The 22,343-nt window shown below is 36.2% G+C and overlaps 1 pseudogene; it reads left to right on the forward strand.

Moving 5' to 3' along the window:
* The first annotated feature begins 347 nt into the window (after positions 1-347).
* On the forward strand, positions 348-475 carry LOC134364919 (5S ribosomal RNA; annotated as a pseudogene).
* Positions 476-22,343: the final 21,868 nt, after the last annotated feature.

A 22,343-nucleotide genomic window follows, 5' to 3' on the forward strand; every position in this document is an offset into this window, starting at 1 on the left:
TTCTCCCAGGTGGGATTCCTGCTCCTGGCATCCCCCCCTTTCCTCACAAGAATGTGATCTGCAGAAATTTGGACCCTGCTGGAGGGGATAGATTCAAATAACTGAAACCTTCAGCTGGGTCCCAAGTCCCTCTTGAAATTCACCATTCCCTGCAACGGTGGTTCTCACAGTGTGGTCCCCAGACCAGCAGCATCAGCATCACCTGGGAACTAGATAGAAAGGCAAATTCCTGGTCCCCACCCTTGACCTACTGAATCAGAAATCTGGAGGTAGGACCCAGCACCTGTTCGGTTTTAACAAGCCCTCAGGTGACTGTGATGGATGCTAGCTTGAGAACAACTGCCAGAGTCTACGGCCATACCACCCTGAACGCGCCCGATCTCGTCTGATCTCGGAAGCTAAGCAGGGTCGGGCCTGGTTAGTACTTGGATGGGAGAACAACTGCCAGAAAATCTAGCTTGGGAGTCTGTAAACTGAGGGCACAGGCAGAGGGACCCTGGAAGAGGGGCCTAGAGGCCTCAGTCATACAGTAACCGAAGGGTTCTGAACAGGAAAGACAAATCCCCAAGAGCCTCAAGGGAAGACTCTGTCCTTACACACTCCAGGTACTTCTCTGTGGCCTTACGGATGTGCCATGCTGCTCATTGCTGTGAAGAGTGAGCTGCTGGATCAAAACCAAAGCGTGAGATTTGGAAATAAAACTGTTTGGGGTTTGCCTCCCAGCTCTTTCACTCGCTAGCCATGCGACTTCACTTCCAGACTCTTGGTTTTCTTCTCTGTTACAATGGGATTGCTAACAGCGACTTTACAGGAAGGAGGTCTTTGAGAATCAAATGATAAACCTAAAGAAAAGACAGGTGAGAAATACAGGTAACATTTCCAGCGTGCTTAGTAAACGAGAGCTTTATAGGTGCTCTCTTATTCAATGCTCAGAACAACCCTGAGGCAGGTTTTAGAAATAAGCTCATTTTACAGATGGGGAAACTGAGTCTTAGAGAGTCATCATTGTGCTCATGGGGACTCAGGGGCAGAGCAAGAATTTGAACTCGTCTCACTTTCAAACTCAGGTTCTGAAATCAGCCTGCTATACACAGAACCACCACCCGCCCTTAGCCTGAAGGCATATAATAAATGTTATAAGAATTCATCCTCATCGCCCCTGATGTCGTGGATTTGACTCGCAAATGAATGGCTGGCCAGGGCACATGCCAATTCGAGGAGCTTCTGGAAACAGCTCTTTAACGTTTGAATGCCTTTTCTCAGCGCACTTTATTATGACCGAGAAACCGGTGCCCCCTCCCTTATCCTCAGCGAACCTCCTCCGTCACTTGCATTTCTAGACGGGCAAATGCGGAGCAGACTCGCGAACAAGTGCTATAGGATCTGAGCCCGCGAGGGATTCGCGCAAGTCTTTGCTCCCACCAGTGTGGACACAAACCAACCCCAAGCCTGGCAGAACAACCCTCCAAAGTAGCTTCTTACCTGGAGAGCAGGACCCGCTCCCCGAGCTGCGCGTAGACCCAGGCGCGGCGAAGATCCGCAGCGCGAAGCTGGAGACAAGAGAAGCGGACTAACAATGAGGCAGAACCGCACATGCGCAGAAGGAGCTGCGAAGGACCAGGTCCCCGGCCGCTCTGGGGTAATCTGTCAAATTCCAGAGCCTTTCCCGCAAGTCCCCGCGCCCCTCACTTAGCGAATGTCTGAGGAATTCCTGCTTTATCTGGCGAGTTGGCTGATTTGTGGTCCAAAATTATCTCTACTTTTGTTTGGAACCCTGGTTCCATGTAACCTCCTAGTTTAGGGTTTTGAACTCAACTCCACCTACAATCAGTGTCCCTTTCCGTGCAAAGCTACCTTGAAAGATGTATGTCCAACTGCACGTATGAAAACAAGTAAAAATTTAACCAAAGCCAAGCAATATAGTAAAAGATTAATACCCAGAACCAGCAAGTTTTCTCCCCGGAATGCAAATACAACTTGCCTCAAAACTGGATCTCAAAAATAATACGCTAAAACCACGGATAAAAGAGCATATACGCATAAATCAAAGGAAAATTTGATTAAAGGAGTGCACTCATAATCTCCCCTTCCAGAGATAACCACGGTCAATGTTAGGTCATACTTTTATTGAAATAGGACCCCACAAGCTCAATGTGTTATTTTGGTCTTTTCGTTAAGCATATTAATAATTTTCTTACCCTTTTTACCTTTATATTTTGAAAAATTTCAAACTTACAGAAAAGTCGCAGAAGTGAATCCTTCTGAACGAACATCTGTAAACCGTCTGCTTAGGTTCACCAATTGTGAATATTTTGCTACATTTGTCTCCTCATCTTCTTCACCCTTTGAGAGTAAGCTGCAAACATGAACTGTTACCTCTAAAAGGTCAGCATATATTTCCTAAAAACAAGGCTTTTCTTTTCCTTTTTTACATAACCACCACGCAATAATCAAATCCAAGAAATTGAACACTGATACAATATTATTATCTAATATCTAGACCATATTCAAATTTCACCCATTGTCCCAATAATATCCTTTATCACATTTTTTTCCCCTGACCTAGGGCCCAATTCAGGATCGTTTATTACATCCAGCTGTCGTGTAATTTAAACTCCTTCAATCTTGTTCCCCAAACATTCTCTTTCATGACATTGGTAATTTTGAAGAGGACATGCCAGTTGTTTTGAACAATGTTCTTTTATTTGAGTTTGTCTCATTGTTTGTTCATCCCCCCTCCTTTTTTTTAGTTCATTCCATTTTTGGTAATATGAACCTGGCTAAGATGAGGTGCAGGTCAATATACCTTGATATCAATTATTTCTCTTCTGCCATTCATTGATAAGAAGATAATAATATCTTATAGACAATAAGTTCCATTCATAGTAGCATTCAGTATCTAGGACCAAGTTAACAAGAATTGGGCACAACTTACACAAAAGAAATGATTACACTCTACTGTGAGACATTAAAGATGTAAATAGAGACAGGTACTGCTTTCTTAGATAGGAAGACTCAATATTCTTTTACAGAATTCCAATCAAAATCTCAATAAGTCGAGTGATGTGAGTTTTTTCCTTTATTTTTTTAAATTTTATTTTACTTATCAGAATACATTTAAATTTCATCTGGAAGAACAAAAAACCTTTGGATAGCAGCCAAGACTTTTTAAATTGAAAAATCGGAGTATTTCCTATCAGATATGAATATGTTTATTTTTTATTTTTTTAATTTTATTATGTCGATATACATTGTAGCTGATTATTGCTCCCCATCACCAAAACCTCCCTCCCTTCTCCCTCCCCCCTCCCCCCCAACAATGTCCTTTCTGTTTGCTTGTTGTATCAACTTCAAATAATTGTGGTTGTTATATCTTCTTCCCCCCCCCCCGGTTTGTGTGTGTGTGTGTGTATGTGTGTGTGTGAATTTATATATTAATTTTTAGCTCCCTCCAATAAGTGAGAACATGTGGTATTTCTCTTTCTGTGCCTGACTTGTTTCACTTAATATAATTCTCTCAAGGTCCATCCATGTTGTTGCAAATGGCAGTATTTCATTCGTTTTTATAGCTGAGTAGTATTCCATTGTGTAGATGTACCACATTTTCCGTATCCACTCATCTGATGATGGGCATTTGGGCTGGTTCCAACTCTTGGCTATTGTAAAGAGTGCTGCGATGAACATTGGGGAACAGGTATACCTTCGACTTGATGATTTCCATTCCTCTGGGTATATTCCCAACAGTGGGATAGCTGGGTCGTATGGTAGATCTATTTGCAATTGTTTAAGGAACCTCCATACCATTTTCCATAGAGGCTGCACCATTTTGCAGTCCCACCAACAATGTATGAGAGTTCCTTTTTCTCCGCAGCCTCGCCAGCATTTATCGTTCATAGTCTTTTGGATTTTAGCCATCCTAACTGGGGTTAGATGGTATCTCAATGTGGTTTTGATTTGCATTTCCCGGATGCTGAGTGATGTTGAGCATTTTTTCATATGTCTGTTGGCCATTTGGATATCTTCCTTAGAGAAATGCCTACTTAGCTCTTTTGCCCATTTTTTAATTGGGTTGCTTGTTTTCTTCTTGTAAAGTTGTTTGAGTTCCTTATATATTCTGGATATTAATCCTTTGTCAGATGTATATTTTGCAAATATTTTCTCCCACTCTGTTGGTTGTCTTTTAACTCTTTTAATTGTTTCTTTTGCTGTGCAGAAGCTTTTTAGTTTGATATAATCCCATTTGTTTATTTTTCCTTTGGTTGCCCGTGCTTTTGGGGTCGTATTCATGAAGTCTGTGCCCAGTCCTATTTCCTGAAGTGTTTCTCCTATGTTTTCTTTAAGAAGTTTTATTGTCTCAGGGTGTATATTTAAATCCTTAATCCATTTTGAGTTGATTTTAGTATACGGTGAGAGGTATGGATCTAGTTTCATTCTCCTGCATATCGATATCCAGTTATCCCAGCACCACTGGAAAGATATTCCATGCTCTTGGATTGGAAGAATCAACATAGTGAAAATGTCCATACTACCCAAAGTGATATACAAATTTAATGCAATCCCCATCAAAATTCCAAAGACATTTTTCTCAGAAATGGAAAAAACTATTCAGACATTTATATGGAACAATAAAAGACCACGAATAGCCAAAGCAATGCTCAGCAAAAAAAATAAAGCTGGAGGCATAACACTACCTGACTTTAAGCTATACTACAAAGCTATAATAACCAAAACAGTATGGTACTGGCATAAAAACAGACACACTGACCAATGGAATAGAATAGAGAATCCAGAAATCAACCCACACACTTACTGCCATCTGATCTTTGACAAAGGCACCAAGCCTATTCACTGGGGAAGAGATATGAATATGTTTAATATTAAGGCAATGTTCAAAAGGTTGCCACTGCTCCTTGGAAGAATGGGTACAAACCCAAGAGTTCACAAGAACTTAGAGTATGATAAAGGTGGAATTTCCAAGCAGGGGATTGCGTAGTCAAAAATTCATGTTAGGAAATAAATAAATTAAATAAAATAAAACAAAATAATTTAAAGCCTGTACTAGCCAGCCACCCAAAATTTAAAAAACTAAAACAAACAAACAAATAAATAAATAAATAAAAGTAAAATAAATTATGTTAGGAAATTAGAGGTGATGGTAAGCGGAGAGGAAGATTATATCTCTAGTACACACCTGCTACAATACATAAATTTCATATAGACTCTTGATTTAACATTTTAACAATAAATTATCAGGTATCCAGAGAAAATATAAAAGAATTCTTAAATTTAATATCTGGGTAAAGATGGCAGGCCATCAAAGGCAGCAGCCACAAAAGAAATGACTGCCAAATTTTACTCTAGAAAAATTTAAAACCTTATTTTCAGAAAAAAATCAAGTAGAAACACACTTGGAAAATATATTTGTTAAGTGTATGAAGGAAACGGTTTATTGACTTTATTTAATTATCTTTTTACACATTTATAAGAAGATCACACTACCATGAAAATGATCTATGGATATGAAGGGCAAGTAATAAAAAAGAAAATGCAAATGAGTAATAAATATGTGAGAACAGTCCATAAACTACAAATAAAAAATGCAAATGTTTAAATACATGTTTTGGCCTTTACAGTTGGCAGAGATTATAAAGAATAATGATATCCAGGGTGGGCATAAGTTGGGGGAAATGTTCATTCTCATAAATTTCTTTCTGCAATATAATTTATAAAACAATTTGGAGGTCACTTTATACCAAGATTTAAAAGGAGCATACACTTTAATGTAGCAATTCTATTTCTAGGAATATGATTTAAGGAAATAATTGTCCAAAGTTACATTATAGGTATATTTCTCATAGTTTATGTTAACATTTACATTGCAAAAATCTAAATTAAAAAAAGATAAAATAACTCGTAGAAATCTATAAGATGGGATATTAGGAAACTGTTAAAAATTATAATGCAGGAATATACTCATTGACATGGTGGAGTTTACAAAATATCTTTAAATAAAATACACTTTACACAAGAATATAAGGCATCGATCTATTTTTGTAAAAGTCCTACATATCTCCTAAGGGTTTAAAAACAAATGTAAATACCAAACATAGGAACAAAAATGAACCAAAAAATATTAAAATTTGCTTCACTGTTACATACAACAATAGAGCACACTATTCCAGGATTTCATTTATAAAGGCCTGGAAAAATTCAAAACCTGCATCATTCAGTCCTATTATCCCCATAGGAATAGTCATAGAATAGGAAGAATGCATTCTTGGAGAGCACAAATTTACATCCATTGTAGAATGTATCTACTCTGCTTTTTAAATTTTCTCAGCGTTAGCTCTGATGTCATATTGAGTGTCCTCCTTCCCACCTCACTCTCCACCCAAGTGGCCCTTAAACTGAAGTAAGTATACCTGACCCTAGGTCTTACGTGTTTTCTTCCCTGTCCCATTCTGTACTCCACTGAGATGGCCAAAGTGTCTGTATTGATGATTCCAGCTAGAGAAAACCATTTTTCAAACGCTGACCCCTTCGCCTCCATGCTGAGACTTTGGACTTTCCAAGGGAGAGGTAGGAGTCCAGAGCACAATCTCAAGGTATATTTCAGACAAGAATCACTGTACCCATTTTACAGGAGAGGAAACTGAGGGATAGAGCGAGTTGAGACAGGTCCAAGGGTAAACACCATCCTGACTTTTATCGTAATCATATTCTTGCTTTTCTTTACACTTTTACCCAAGCATGAATCTATAAACAGTCTATTTAAGTTTTGCTTGTTTCTGAAGTCTAGGTAAATGGAAAAACATTTTATGCGTTTTCTGTTGTCTGGCTTCTTTTGGTTAATACGACGTTTGTAAGATTTGTCCATGTTGTGTTTAGTATGTTATTTTCTTTACTGTACCATATCTCAGTGTATAAATATACTGCCATGTATTTGTACATTCTATTCCTGACGGATGTTTGGATTTTTCCAGTTTACGGATATTACAGTGCTGCTGTAAATATTCATGTACATAAATTCTGGTGAACAAAAGCATAATTTCTGTAGGATTTTACCTAGGAGTATAATTGCTATGTTATAGGGTAAAGGTATCTTCAACTTTGGTAGGCAATGCTAAATTGTTTTCTTTTTAGCAATTGTAAAAATGCACTCTCACTAACAATATATGGGATTCCAGTTGCTCCACATTCTTGCCAGAACTTGGTATGTCAATCGTTTTAGTTTTAGGAATTAAATCTTTTTAATTTTTGGTTGTTGCATAGTACTATGTCACTTTTATTTTAATTAGATTTCCCTTGATTACTAATGAAGTTGAGCATCTTTTCTCATATCTGTTTGGCCATTTTGACAGTGTGTGTGTGTGTGTGTGTGTGTGTGTGTGTGTGTGTGTGTGTGTGCGCGCGCGCGCGCGCGCGCATGGGAAGTGCCTGTTCAAGTCTTTTGCCTGTTCTTGAGTTGTCTGTTTTTGACTCAAAAAAGTTCTGTATACATACCACATTAAGAATACTATGTCAGGTATATTTATTGCCAATACCTTCTTCCACTCTTTGGTTTGTCTTTTTTCACTATTTAATGATGTCTTTTGAGAAATAGGAGTTCTTAATTTTAATGTAGTCGAACTTACCAATCTTTTCTTTTTTTGTTAATGTGTTTTTATTCTATGTAAGATGTCTTCTTCTACTTTGAATTCATAAAAATATTGTCCTATGACATCATCTGGATGCTTTATTGTTTTACTTTTGACAATTAGATCTAAATTCTCATGGGATTGACTTGAGTGTTTGGTGAAAGATAGACTTATTTTTTTTCTCATATGAATACACAGTTGACTCAACTCCATTTAGTTGACAGGACAACCCTCCCCCACTGCACTGCAGTATTGCTTTCCTCATAAAGTATATGGGGCTATTTCTGGATTCCACATTGTTTCTTTTATTTATTTGTCTATCCTTACACAATACCATACTTACTTAATTACCAAAATTTTAAAATAAGCCTTAATATCTGGTAGTTTACGTCTCTCAACTTTGTTCTTCAAGATTGTCTTGGCTATTCTTGGCCCTTTGTATTTCTATATAAATTGTAATGTCCGCTTATCAATTTTCACCAAAAAAACTTGCTGGGATTTTGTTAGGGATTGCATTGAATTTGTCAACTAATTTGTCAGTTCTTGACATCTATATAATATGTACTTTTCCAACTCATGAACATAGTCATCCCTGCATTTTTATTTAGGTCTTCATTAGTTTTTCTAAGCCCTGCAGTGGTCACTCATGTCATCCAGAATAAAAGCTTAAGTCTTCACTTTGACTTATGAGGCTCTAAATGATCTGCTTCCTTTTTAATCTTTTTGACCTTGTCCCCTACTACTTCACACCCCTTGCTGAATATATTTATTTCTTCTTTTTTCCTAGGATGTCCTTGTATTCTAATATTGGTTATTTGTGTTTCTGCTCTTCCATTCTGAACCACTCGTACTAGTGTTAATTTTCATTTTATTACTCTTTCAAAGACCAAGCTTTTGACTTTGTTTTTTCTTTACATTGTGTTTTTTGTTTCCTATTGCCATTTAGTACCTCCCTGTTTATACTTCCTTTTGCTGTTCCAACTTCTTGAGATAGTTATCTGTTTAAATTTATTCTTGTATTCTTTTCAATTATATGCATGTGAGATTATAAATTTCTCTCTAAGAACTGCAATAACTGTAACTTTGATATACAATTTTTTCTTATGATTCAGTTCAAAATGTTTTTTATTTCATTTTTTATAAAGTTTTAACATTTACTTGTACATATTTGTGGGGTACAGTGTGTTGTTTCATTACATGCATATTCTGCACAATGATTCACTTAGGGTAATTAGCACAGTTTTGTACCTGTTAGTCCACCATTTCTTACCCCTACTCTCCATCCTGGTCTCTGGTAACCATTTTTCTACTCTCTACTTCTATGAGAGCTACTTTTTTTTTTTAGATTCCACATATGAATGAGATCATGTAGTATTTGTCTTTCTGTGCCTGACTTACCTCACTTAACATGATGGTTTCCAGTTCCATCCATGTTCTAAATGTTTTATTAGTTCTATTATGATTTATTCTTCGGATTATGTGTTCTTGAGTAGCATATTTCTTAACTTACAAATATACGGGATTTTCTAGATTTTTTTTCTTTTTTAATGTTTTTGTTTTTGTTATTTGCCTGATATGAATCTTATGGAATTTGTTGAAAGTTACTCTATGTCTCAGATTATGGTCATTCTTTATAAATGTTCTGTATGAGTTTGAAATAAATATGTATGCTACAGTAGCTGGATACTGTGGTAGGCTGTAAAATGACCTCAGATTACTCCCCCCTATATTCACGCCTTTGGTAGTTTCCCTTCCCCTGTCCCACTCATTCCAGGCTGGCCACGTGAGTTGTTTTGGCCAATAGGACATGAGAAAAGCTGACGTAAGCAAAAGTTTGAAAAGTGCTTGCCTTCTTGCTGCTCTTTGGAACCAGAGCTAGCATGTGACAAAGCTGGGCTACTGGAAGATGAGAGATCATGTGGAACAGAGATGAACCATCTCACATGAGTCCTCCCTGGATCAAACAGCCTGCCAGTCACCTCGCATGTGAGTGAGTGAGGTAATCTTAGATCATTTATTTGGAACTGAGTGGCAGTCAGAGGTTAGAAAACCCTGTTACAGCTTGCTGGGAAAATGGTAACTCATGTTATGTGGTAGCAAAATAATTGGCAAAACTGTTGCCTATGATAATATGGAAAACAGAAAATAAACTTATGCATCTGGCTAAGGAGACCTTCAGAAAGAATGTTGAAAATTGCATCTGCCTCTCTCAGCTACATGTAATAAGGTATGAGAAAAAAAAGAGATAAGCTGAACAAGGAACTTTTTCAGTTTTCAAGCAGAGTTTAGAGGAAATAAAGAGGAGCCAGGCCAACAAATGGTGCTGAGATGACTGGATATCCACATGCAAGAGAGTGAAATTGGACTCCCACCTCATACCATATACAAAAATTAATTCAAAATGGATCAAAGACCTAAATGTAAGAGCTAAAACTATACAACTCTTAGAAGAAAACATAGGAGTAAATCTTTATGATCTCGAATTAGGCAATGGCTTTTTAGAAATGGCACTAAAAGCACAAGCAACAAGAGAAAAAAAATGAATTAGACATCAACGTGAAAAACTTTTGTTCTTTAAAGGACACCATTGAGAAAATGAAAAGAAAATATACATAATAGAAGAAAATATTTGAAAATCATATATCTTATAAGGGACTTGTATCCAGAATCTATGAAGAATACTTACAACTCAACAAGAAACACATACATTAAAAACACAAAACAACAACTACTGAAAAATGGGCAAAGGACTTAAACAAATATTTCTCCAAAGAAGTTATGCAAATGGCCAATAAGCACATGAAAAGATGCTCAATATCATTAGTCATTAGGGATATACAAATCAAAGCCACAGTGAGAGCCCACTTCACATCCACTATGATTTCTAAAAAACAAACACTCCAACCCCCCTAGAAAATAATGAGGAGAAATTGGAACCCTCATACTTTGCTGATGGGATTGTAAAATGGTGTAGCCACTTTGGAAAACAGTTTGGCAGTTCCTCGAATTATTAGACATAGAAGTAGACTAGAGGTTACCAGAAACTGGGGGGAAGTACTTGATTAATGGGTACAGAGTTTATGTTTAGGATGGCGAAAAGGTTTTGGAAATAGAAGTAATGGTCACACAGCATTGTGAATGTAATTAATTCCATGGAGTTGTATGTTTAAAAATGGTGAAAAAGGCAAAAAAGGCAAATCTTCTTATGTTATAAATATTTTATGAAAAATTTTAAAAAGTTAAAAAAAAATGTTAAACACGGAGTTACCATATGACCCAGTAATTCTACTCTGAAGAATATACTCAAGAGAATTGAAAACTATGTCTATACAAAAGTGCGTACATGTATATATCATATCAGCATGTTCTTTCTTCTCACTACCCTATGGCTCAGAATGAATGAGAGCTATGCAGGCAGGTGCCTGGCCCTGACTGAGAAACCAGAAGATCGTGTGTGTGTTTATCTGAGCTCTGTATGAGCAGATTCAGGTATGGACTGGTCTTGCTGTAGTAGTTGGATTTCCATCTCTGAGAAGGGGAGTTTTTTTCCTGTCTGTTGGGTGCTGAAGGTGGTGTCATTTTGGGGGCAGATTTGGTGAGGACAATTTTAGACTCTGAATCATTGGGGCAGCCTGCTCTGCCCCCAATACTGGCTGCTGTAGCAACAATGTGGGGCCATTATGAGGAATGGGTAAAAAGGGGAATCGGAGGATCAGAGTTCGGGAGGCTGTTGCACATTCTCAGCTTCCCATCTGCATGTTGGGCAAGGGGTCAGGGCCAGGGAATTCCTGGTGTCTCATGATTCTGTTTTTGATTCCAAGGTGTGACTTTTCAGAGTTCTGCTCTTTTCTAGTGAAGGAACTCAAAAGTGGAAGAGGAGGATAAAATGATTTTCATTTTAAAAAATCATGTCCCAAGTAATGATGTTCTAGGTGAGTTAATTTCTTGTCTCCTTTTCTGAAATACGAATATCCAGTTCCTAACACATTAGTACCTGATTTCCTGGACTTTCATAATCTCTAAGGCCATGTCTAGTGTTATGTTTTTCACCTTTGTCTGTTCAGATGAAACTAGGCAGAATGCAGAAGGTCTCTTCCCTTGCCCTCTCCTCACTATCAATATTCACATATTCATTCAACAAACTACTCCAGGAGTTACTGACCAAGAGATATCATAAGATGTAGTATTACTAAAAGGTCACCAGAGCCATTCCCCAGAGTCTTATAGGCTATGCATTTATAAATGTTCATATATAATCATACATATAATTAGTAACATTTTCAGGGTTTTATATAAAAATGGGCTAGTCTTCAATGTAATAGCCTGTAAACTTTTTTTTTTTTTAAACTTCACGATATTTTCAAGATATTTCTAATGCTGTCCATAGAAATCTTCCTCATTCTTCTAACTTCTGCATGGAGGTCCATGGTGTGATTATCTCATAATTAAACTATTCACCAAATTATGTACCTATATGGTAGCTGCAATCTTTTACTGCTGCAGCAATCTGCTGTTAATGTCCTATGTGCATACAAGCAAATATTTCTCTATTAATACCTAAGATTGGGATTCTGAGTCAAAAGTGATAACCAAAGGAATCTGACCAGATCAGCTAAATTATAGTGCCTTGGGAGATCGGGGATAAGTCAGTAATCACATCCACCCGTCCTGGAGAATGTTATCATAAGACCATTTTATTTAGAAGCAGCCATAATGGTGCCAGAAAGCCGTAAAATAACCTAGCATACTTCTTATCCCAAAGATCCCTGCATGTAGGGTAGAACCTAGTAACAACCCCAAATCTATATGTCGTGTACAACCAATAGAAAGCCTGATGAAGTAATTAGGTGGGCTGTCTTTCTCTCTCCTTTGACCCATTCCCCTTCGAAAATGTTAAGCTCTGCTGGCCCTCTTTGGGAAACATTTTCAGGGTGACATGATCTATGTGTCTCCCCAGTTCCAATCATCATATTGGCTCAATAAATCCTTGCTATATGTATTTGGTCTCAGTTTCTTTCTAGGCCAACAAGAGACATGCACTATTTCTGTTTCCAGAGGTATTACTAAACTGTACTCTGAAAAACACGGGCCAGTTTTTAAATCCATCACCAGTGTTGGACAGTGCTTGGTTCCCATGGCTTTGACAACAGTAAATATTATCTGTGTTTAGATATAGTGACAAATGACACATTAGGTATCGTTTCTTGCCAAGAAATTACAGTTCATGGGTAACTTAATTGAATTTCCCTGTTTCCTACTGGATCTGACCATCTTTCATCTTTATTAGCCCTTTGTCTGCATTTTTAAAATGAGTTGTTAATTCAGTCTCATTTTCTGGTAAGCAATTTCTTCTTAGTTGAGATCTGCATATATCCTGAATGTTAATTTTGGCTGTACCCTATGCAAATGTCTCCAGTTCTGCTGCACATTACATTGCTTCTAGATTTTTCCATCTTTAATATAATCAGTTTTATTATTCATTTCCACTTTGTTTTCTGAAACTTTAATTTTGCTTAAGAAGACCTCTCCTCTGTGACTACAGAATGTTATAACGTATTAGAAAATTTGCGTATTCTTTTCCATGTTAGCTTCTATTTCATATGGGATTTATTTCTGTGGATGGATGACTCTAAAAATATACTTTATACTTCTCTACTAAAGGATATTCAGCTATCTCCTTGTCCATGGAATCATTTTACAACAGATTTCTGGGCTTATTACTCTATTTTATTGATTTACTCATCCATTCCTATGCTAATAATATCATACAACTTTAATTACTATAGCTTCGTATTATCTCATGGATGCAGAAAACGTCCTCATTCTCTTTAAAAAAATACTGCTTCTAGCTTAATATCATGTTCCTACTATTACATATTTTACATTGCATTATTTCTATTTAAAAGTGTTAATCTAGGTTAGGCTATATATTTTTTCAGATACTTCTTTGACCACATACCAAAAAATGTTGATATGTAAATCTCATATTTAACTTAAGCTTCTAAATAGTTCAAATTCTGGGTTAATTCCTATTTTTAACAATTAAAAATTAATTTCCAGTTAACTGTTTTTATTATTTTGCTTTCTGTTTGGCCTTTTTAAAAAATGGGATTGCAGTTTGGTCAGAGAATCTGGCTTATAGAATTTCTACCTTGGGAAGATTTTCTTTGCTCCTAATATATTGCCAACTTAAAAAGGATAATTAGGGAATGGCCAATTAGCTCAGTTGGTTAGAGTGCTGAGTTATAACACCAAGGTCAAGGTACTGGAAGCCACCAAAAAAAAAAAAAAAAACAGAATAATTATTAACAGGTTGTTGAATATAAAATTCCATTTGTAACATTTAGATCAAGTTTAATTGTGACATTCCACTTCTGAACTTAATTTGCCCATTTGAACCATTTTCTGAGAGAGAGATGTAAAATTATAGTGGTTTTAGCTTTCTCCTTTTGTTTCTACTAATTTTTACTTGATTTTAAAGTACATAGCATTGTTGCATAAAGATTAAGACTAATATTCATTAATGTATAAAATTCTTCTCTGTCTCTTTAAATGATTTAGAACATTTGCCAATTAATTTAACTTCCTGGGACCTGGTTTCCATGACCACAAATTGGCACCGAAAGGCAGAGGAGACTCTGACAAGACTCTGACTCGGTGAGCGCAACAGGAATACGTTACCAAGAACCCACGTTAACTTTTTTTTTTTTTAATTTTATTTTGTCGATATACATTGTGATTGATTATTGTTTCCCCATCACCAAAACCTCCCTCCCTTCCCCTCCCCCCTCCCCCCAACAATGTCCTTTCTGTTTGCTTGTCGTATCAACTTCAAGTAATTGTGGTTGTTATATCCCCCCCCCCCGGTTGTGTGTGTGTGTGTGTGTGTGTGTGTGTATGTGTGTGTGTGAATTTATATATTAATTTTTAGCTCCCACCAATAAGTGAGAACATGTGGTATTTCTCTTTCTGTGCCTGACTTGTTTCACTTAATATAATCCTCTCAAGGTCCATCCATGTTGTTGCAAATGGCAGTATTTCATTCGTTTTTATAGCTGAGTAGTATTCGATTGTGTAGATGTACCACATTTTCCATATCCACTCATCTGATGATGGGCATTTGGGCTGGTTCCAACTCTTGGCTATTGTAAAGAGTGCTGCGATGAACATTGGGGAACTCACGTTAACTTTTAAAAGAAGTAAGTCCTTAAAAATAATGAATTTCTGGGCTGGCCCGTGGCTCACTCGGGAGAGTGCAGTGCTGATAACACCAAGGCCCCGGGTTCGGATCCCATATACGGATGGCCGGTTCGCTCACTGGGTGAGCGTGGTGCTGACCACACCAAGTCAAGGGTTAGGATCCCCTTACCGGTCATCTTTAAAATAAAATAAATAAATAAATAAATAAAAAATAATGAATTTCTACTATGAATACTATGATTTTTTTACAATATTTTATTACTCTGTATGGGCCATCTAGCTATTTAGTAATTTTTTTTTCTTTCTGATCTGGCAGTTAGAAGTGTTCTACTGTGAGCCTTGAATACTTTGCACCAAAAAGAATGTTCAAAAAGATATCATTCTAGGGTAACTTCCTTCCTAAAACACAGCTGCGTCAGTCGTCATAGGCTAAAAAATTGGGTCCTTTCTCTTTGTCAACATGAGAGTCCTGAACAACTTTTCTACTTCCATTAAAATAATATTTTAAAGAAAAAATAATACTTATTCAATGGAAAAAGTTGAAAATATAAATAACCAAGAACAGTGCATCAATTTGGCTGAACCTGACAGCTGTGATCATTATACTATTTTTATTATGAACTTATATATTTTTTCTAAAGTCATACAATGTAAAATGTGACATATATTTTTCAGTTTAACATGAAAAATTAAGAAGTTTTTAAGTATTCTGCACTACTGATTTTAATAATGACTTTTTTGTAGTACATATATCTTATGAATAGGTGTGATTTAATAAATCTCCCAATATAGGCAGTTTTTCACTTTTTAGACTTTTATAAAACACTGCTATGGATGTTCTTCTAGCTAAAGACTGTATATTCATTATTTTAGGGTGCAGTATTTATGACACAATTGAAATTTTCTCCCTTTGAAGGCATCACTCCTGCACAAATTTATGATCTCACTTTTTGATGTTCCTTTGCCAGTGTAACATAGTAATCGACACTATTTGTTACAATATTATTTTTTAAATGAGAATAAATAATGCACCTTCCAAAAACCTTAAACTCTATAATGATGAAATGTTTCTTACAGTTTTCAGTTTGCATCATAATTTGACAAGCTAGGGGTGTGTATGCTACCCAGTAATCTGATATGGGCCAGTCAGATTCCTCAACTCTTAACATGTCTTATTTTTTCTTTTAAATTTATCTTTTCTTAGTTGACCCATGATAATTGTTTATATTTACAGAGTACAAGGTGATATTTGGGTACATTTATACAGTATGCAATGTTCATATCAGGGTATTGAGCATATCCATCACCTCAAACATTTATCACTTCTTTGTGCTGGGAACATAAAACATATTCTCAAGAAGCTATTTGAAGGAATCCAGTAATTTGTTGTTGACTATAGTGTCTCCCTCTATTGCTATAGAACACTAGGTCTTATTCTTCCTATCTCTCTACAATTTTGTACCCATTGACAACCCTTTCCTCATCCCCTCTCCCCTTACTAGTCTCTAATAATCATTATTCTATTCTCTATTTCTGAGATCAACTTTTTAAGCTTCCACATATGAGTGAGAACATGTGGTATTTATCTTTCTGTTCTGGTTTATTTCATTTAACATAATTTTCTCCAAGCTCATCTATGTTGCTGCAAATGGTGGAACTTCATTCTTTTTTGTGGTTGAGTAGTATTCCATTGGGTGTATATACCACATTTTCTTTATCCAATCATCTGTTGATGAACATTTAGGTTGGTTCCAAAGCTTGGCTATTGTGAATAGAGCCATGAAAAACATGGGAGTGCAGGTATGCCTTTGACTTCATTTCCTTTCCTTTGGATATATACCCAGTAATAGGATTTCTGGGTTGTGTGGTAGTTCTATCTGTAGTCTTTTTTGAGAAATCTCCATACTGTTTTCCATGATGGTTGTACAAATTCACAATCCTACCAACAGTGTATAAGAGTTCCCTTTTTTCTGCATCCTCACCAGCATTTGTTATTTTCTGTATTTTTTTTTTATAATAGCCATTCTAACTGGGGTAGGATGATATCTCATTGTGGTTTTGGTTTGCATTTCTCTGATTAGCAATTTTAAGCATTTTTTCATATACCTATTGGCCATTTGTGTGTCTTCTTTTCAGAAATATCTATTCACCTCAGTTGACTATTTTTAAATTTAATTTAATTTTTACTATTGAGTTGTATATTCTGGATGTTAATCCCTTGTCTGGTGGATAGTTTGCAAACATTCTGCAGGTTGTCTTTTCACTATGTTGATTATTTCCTTTGCTATGCAGAAGCTTTTCAGTTTGATATAATCCCATTTGCTTATTTTTGCTTTTGTTGCTTGTGCTTTAGAAGTCGTATTCATAAAATATTTGCCCAGTCCCATGTTCTGAAGTGTTTCCCCTTTGTTTCCTTCTAGAAGTTTTATAGTTTCAAGTCTTCCATTTCAGTCTTTTAGTCTATTTTCAGTTGTTTTTGGTATATGGTGAGAGACAGTGGTCTAGTCTCATCTTCTGCATATGGATCTCCAGTTTTCCCAGCACTGTTTATTTAAGAGACTGTCCTTTCCCCAACATATGTTCTTGGCTCCTTTGTAAAAAATCAGTTAGCTATAGGTGCATGGATTTATTTCTGAATTCTCTATTCTGTTCCATTGGTCTGTGTGTCTGTTTTTGTGTCAGTCCCATGCATTTTGATTACTATCACTTTGTAGTATATTTTGTAGTCAGGGAGTGTGATGCCCTCAGCGTTGTTCTTTCTGTTCAGGATTGCTTTGACTATTCAGGGTCTTTTGTAGTTCCATATAAATTTAAACATTTTTTTTCTATTTCTGTGAAATAAGCCATTGGTAGTTTGATGGGGATTGCATTGAATCTGTAGATTGCTTTGGGTAGTATGGTCAATTTGACAATATTGATTCTTCCAATCCATGAGCATTGGATGTCCTTCCATTTTTTGGTATCTTGTTTAATTTCTTTAATCAGTAAAGTTTTATGGTTTTCCTTGTAGAGATCTTTCACCTCCTTGGATAAATTTATTCCTAGTTATTTTATTTTTTTGTTGCTATTGTAAATAGGATTGCTTTCATTATTTCTTTTTCTGCTAGTTTGTTGGTGTATAGAAATGCTCCAATATTTTTTGTATGATGATTTTGTATCCTGCAACTTTACTGAATTTGTTTAAAAGGTCTAGAAGTTTTTTGGTAAAGTCATCAAGTTTCTCTCTATATAAAATAATGTCATCTGCAAACAGGGACAATTTGACTTCCTCCTTTCCAATTTGGATGCCCTTTAATTATTTCTCTTGCCTATTTTCTCTGGCTAGGACTACCAGTACTATGTTGAATTCTAGGATTTTAAAGGTGTGGTGACTAGATTTACAAAGATCTATATACAAGTTAGTGGATCACTGTTTACATTAACAAATAGACACAATAAAAATTCCTTGTAATAGATCAATGGATAAACCTAGTATTGCACTCTAATTGTTAGTATTCAAGTAGCATTTAAATCAATGTACTATGTTTATATTTAATCACATATTAACTCATTAAAATCTATGGCTAAAAGAAAAACCTGAAAGTAAAATCCCAATTAACACTTTATCTATTGAGTGTAACATCTTTTTGGATATAACATTTTTAATAGGTAATTCTTAGGAAAAATATATTTTAAGTTGAAAGAACAATGTCAGTGCCCTCTTGTGATTTAAAAAATATTGGTATTGCTTTTAAGTGATATCTGCAAAGCACACAGCTACACCACTCACTCTTCACCCCCACACATTACTACTTCCCAATCACATACTTCCATTTCCCCAGCTCATTAATCTGTATTCTTATATCTCCTGTGCACACCCTTACATAAATAATAACTCATTTTGATTTCTATTGTGATGTGAGAGTCTAAATTTATTTTCTCCTCTTAACTGTCTCCCCATTAGCATGCCAACCAAGTTTGGATTTTTCGACCTTAATGAATCCATGAATGCCTTCAGGAAGAGTTCAGACCTGAATACACAGCAAAGACTTCACACTGTAATGTGAAGCCATGAATGTGATGCCTGTGGGATGGTGTTCCATCATATCCCACACTTTACTTGACATTAGACAATTCATACAGTAGAGAAACCATGCAAATATGATGGGTATACAAAGGCCTTTAGGTATCCTTCATCATTTACTATTATCCACCCAAACATTCATGCATTAGAGAAACTCTTTGAATGTAATAACTGTGGCAATAATTTTACCAGAGATTCAAAGTTTATGCAACGTCAGAAAATGCATACAGGACCTACACTACACAAAATGTGTTGCATGTGACAAGGCCTTTACATTTTGCTCACTCCTTATCAAACATCAGAGAGTTCACACTGGAGAGAAGCCCTTTCAATGTGATCAATGTGAAAAGGGCTTTTGTCAACAGGCAAGCTTGAAATGACATCAAATATTTCATACTCTAGGGAAACACTTTAAGTGTAATAGATGTCAAGATACCTTTATCAAAATTTTAAAGCTTATTAAACACAGGGAAACTCATACTGAGCCAAAAGTATACAAATGTGATCAATGTGAAAAGTCCTTTAAGTTTTACTCACAACACAGTAAACGCCAGAGAAATCATACTGGAGAGAAACCTTTCAAATGTGGTCTATGTGGAAAGGACTTTAACCAAAAAGAAATCCTGAAACGGCATAAAAAATTCATACTGGAGAGAAACCTTTTCACTGTCAAGTGTGTGGGTATAAGATTAGCAGTAATCATGAACTTATCGAGCATGAAAGAATTCATACAGGAGAAAAGCCCTATGGTTGTAGTCAATGTGACAAGACCTTTAGAAATGCATCTAACCTTAACTATCATAGGAGATTCCTCATTCAGAAGTGAAACCCTATGCTTGTAATCAGTGTAAAAAAAGCTTATAAAAAAGGGTCATACCTTTTTAAACATCAAAAAACTCATAGGAAATAGATTTCTAAAGTCATGGTAATTGTGAAAAGGTCTCTAGGTATTACATTTTTCTAAACACCAGAGATTTCATACAGATCTCTCTGTCTATAGTTAATACTTTTCCATATTGATTGTAATACTCAATTCTTGATCATCAGAATTTATACTATATGGAATATCTTGGAATAAAACTAGTGGATGAAAGTTAAGAAACTACTAGGCAAGGAAACAACATGGTATGATTAGAAATGTACTTTCTATCTTACTTTGACTGTGATTCTTTGAATACCCACCAGAAAAATAATTGAGAAGATTCAGCCTACAATTTATTTTTTTATTTTTTATTTTTTTTATTTTTATTTTTTTAAATTTTATTTTGTCGATATACATTGTGGCTGATTATTGCTCCCCATCACCAAAACCTCCCTCCCTTCTCCTTCCCCCCCTCCCCCCCAACAATGTCCTTTCTGTTTGCTTGTCGTATCAACTTCAAGTAATTGTGGTTGTTATATCTTCTTCCCCCCCCCGTTTTGTGTGTGTGTGTGTGTGTGTGTGTGTGTGTGCGCGTGCGTGTGCGTGTGTGTGTGAATTTATATATTAATTTTTAGCTCCCTCCAATAAGTGAGAACATGTGGTATTTCTCTTTCTGTGCCTGACTTGTTTCACTTAATATAATTCTCTCAAGGTCCATCCATGTTGTTGCAAATGGCAGTATTTCATTCGTTTTTATGGCTGAGTAGTATTCCATTGTGTAGATGTACCACATTTTCCACATCCACTCATCTGATGATGGGCATTTGGGCTGGTTCCAACTCTTGGCTGTTGTAAAGAGTGCTGCGATGAACATTGGGGAACAGGTATACCTTCGACTTAATGATTTCCATTCCTCTGGGTATATTCCTAACAGTGGGATAGCTGGGTTGTATGGTAGATCTAGCTGCAATTGTTGGAGGAACCTCCATACCATTTTCCATAGAGGCTGCACCATTTTGCAGTCCCACCAACAATGTATGAGAGTTCCTTTTTCTCTGCAACGTCGCCAGCATTTATCGTTCATAGTCTTTTGGATTTTAGCCATCCTAACTGGGGTTAGATGGTATCTCAGTGTGGTTTTGATTTGCATTTCCCGGATGCTGAGTGATGTGGAGCATTTTTTCATATGTCTGTTGGCCATTTGTATATCTTCCTTAGAGAAATGCCTACTTAGCTCTTTTGCCCATTTTTTAATTGGGTTGCTTGTTTTCTTCTTGTAAAGTTGTTTGAGTTCCTTATATATTCTGGATATTAATCCTTTGTCAGATGTATATTTTGCAAATATTTTCTCCCACTCTGTTGGTTGTCTTTTAACTCTGTTAATTGTTTCTTTTGCTGTGCAGAAGCTTTTTAGTTTGATATAATCCCATTTGTTTATTTTTCCTTTGGTTGCCCATGCTTTTGGGGTCGTATTCATGAAGTCTGTGTCCAGTCCTATTTCCTGAAGTGTTTCTCCTATGTTTTCTTTAAGAAGTTTTATTGTTTCAGGGTGTATATTTAAATCCTTAATCCATTTTGAGTTGATTTTAGTATATGGTGAGAGGTATGGATCTAGTTTCATTCTCCTGCATATGGATATCCAGTTATCCCAGCACCATTTGCTGAAGAGGCAGTCCCTTCGCCAGTGAATAGGCTTGGTGCCTTTGTCAAAGATCACATGGCAGTAAGTGTGTGGGTTGATTTCTGAATTCTCTATTCTATTCCATTGGTCAGTGTGTCTGTTTTTATGCCAGTACCATACTGTTTTGGTTATTATAGCTTTGTAGTATAGCTTAAAGTCGGGTAGCGTTATGCCTCCAGCTTTATTTTTTTTTGCTCAGCATTGCTTTGGCTATGCGTGGTCTTTTATTGTTCCATATAAATGTCTGGAGAGTTTTTTCCATTTCTGAGAAAAATGTCTTTGGAATTTTGATGGGGATTGCGTTGAATTTGTATATCACTTTGGGTAGTATGGACATTTTCACTATGTTGATTCTTCCAATCCAAGAGCATGGGATGTCTTTCCATCTTGTATCCGCTCTAATTTCTCTCAGCAGTGGTTTGTCGTTCTCATGAAAGAGATTTTTCACCTCCTTGGTTAACTCAATTCCTAAGTATTTTATTTTTTTGGTGGCTATTGTAAATGGGCAGGCTTTCTTGATTTCTCCTTCTGCATGTTCACTATTGGAGAATAGAAATGCTACTGATTTTTGTGTGTTGATTTTGTATCCTGCTACTGTGCTGAAATCATTTATCAATTCCAACAGCTTTTTTGTGGAGGTTTTAGGCTGTTTGATATATAGGATCATGTCATCTGCAAACAGGGACAGTTTGACTTCATCTTTTCCAATCTGGATGCCCTTTATTTCCTTCTCTTCTCTGATTGCTCTGGCTAGTACTTCCAACACTATGTTGAATAGGAGTGGTGAGAGTGCGCATCCTTGTTTACTTCCTGTTCTTAGAGGAAAAGCTTTCAGCTTTTCCCAATTCAGGATGATATTGGCAGTGGGTTTGGCATATATGGCTTTAATTATGTTGAGAT

This window comes from Cynocephalus volans, chromosome 1, assembly GCF_027409185.1.
Source record: "Cynocephalus volans isolate mCynVol1 chromosome 1, mCynVol1.pri, whole genome shotgun sequence".
Lineage (NCBI taxonomy): Eukaryota > Metazoa > Chordata > Mammalia > Dermoptera > Cynocephalidae > Cynocephalus > Cynocephalus volans.